This window comes from Canis lupus, chromosome 35 (genome assembly GCF_048164855.1).
Source record: "Canis lupus baileyi chromosome 35, mCanLup2.hap1, whole genome shotgun sequence".
NCBI classification, from domain to species: domain Eukaryota; kingdom Metazoa; phylum Chordata; class Mammalia; order Carnivora; family Canidae; genus Canis; species Canis lupus.
The window spans coordinates 23,422,263-23,423,360 of NC_132872.1; positions in this window are offsets into that span (position 1 = coordinate 23,422,263).

Genomic DNA, 1,098 nt, shown 5'->3' on the forward strand with positions numbered 1-1,098 from the left:
CTGTTGGATAAAAGTTTCAAATATACGAAGACGAGAGTGAACTCTGGTGTTGGTCTGGTATTGGAAGTTCTAACACTGAAGGGTCCCAGATTAAACGACTGAAGAGAGACAACTACACCATGTGGGATCACAAAGCGGATCTTGGCTTAGAGACACATTAATGGAGCAAATGGTGAAATGTGAAAAAATTCTGTACAACAGTACAAGGTAATTAATCCATTAAAGCATTATAATGTTAGTTCCCTGATTTTGGCAATTGTCCTGTAGTTATTTTAAGATGTTAGTAACATTTGGAGAACATGGAAATACTAATATTTTCAGTGTTCTGTAAGTCTGAAATCTTGTCAAAATGAAGTTGAAAATTCAAAAGAACTACCTTCACTTGACCAGAAAAGTTGACTTGGACAATCCTTCCACACGGAGTTACGCTAACTTTGATTACTAGAGCTAAGGAAACATTTGAAAACCCACAGCCTTCACGTGTTGGAATGAATCTTAATTCCAAAACGTAATTCAATTTTTTTATTTACTAAGACCTGACCACTGGCAGCAGCCTCATCAACATTTCAAACACATGACATGGAGCGAAGGGATGGTAGACACTCTTTTTTTTAAATTATTTACTTATTCATGAGAGACAGAGAGAGAGAGAGAGAAGCAGACACAGGCAGAGGGAGAAGCAGGCTCCACACAGGGAGCCCAACGTGGGACTCGATCCCGAGACCCCAGGATCACGTCCTGGGCTGAAGGCGGCGCTAAACCGCTGAGCCACCCGGGGATCCCAATGGTAGCCCCTCTGTATATCTTCTAACACTTAGGGATTTTCCAAGATCTGCCTCGGCAGGATTTTCTACAGCACAGGACAGACAACACTCGCAGCGGAGAAGAGGGAGGATTTGGGTGAAGTCTTTTCCAACCCCAGATAACCATAATGCTATGTGCTAAGTTAGGCAGACTTCAATACTCATTTTAAATCTCCCATTACTTCGGCCAACGATCTGGGCAAGAGCAACAATCATAACATCTGTCTCTTTTTTTGTTAAAAAACAAAAAACAAAACCCAGCGACAATGATGTAGAATAGAAAATAAGAACACTA